Source organism: Corvus brachyrhynchos, unplaced genomic scaffold (genome assembly GCF_000691975.1).
Source record: "Corvus brachyrhynchos isolate BGI_N302 unplaced genomic scaffold, ASM69197v1 scaffold245, whole genome shotgun sequence".
Lineage (NCBI taxonomy): Eukaryota > Metazoa > Chordata > Aves > Passeriformes > Corvidae > Corvus > Corvus brachyrhynchos.
In genome coordinates, this window is record NW_008238988.1 from 1,965,199 (window position 1) to 1,965,469 (window position 271).

The following is a 271-nucleotide window of genomic DNA, read 5'->3' on the forward strand; positions in this document are numbered from 1 at the left end:
TGCCCCTTCTTCCACAGGTGGAAGACTCTCTTTTTATCCCTGAGTTCCAGACAGAGTTTTCTATTCAGCCAGGCCAGTCTCCTTCCCCACTGGCTCATCTTTCAGCACTTGGGACGGTCTGTTCCTGCACCTTTAATTAAAACCATTAGAAATGTATTCAAATGATCCACAGTTCTGTTTGGCACTCACCTGAACTCTGTCCAAGCTAAACTCATTTCCAACTGTGCTGAAGCCATAGTTACTGGAAACCAAACTTCCCTCACTTCTGATT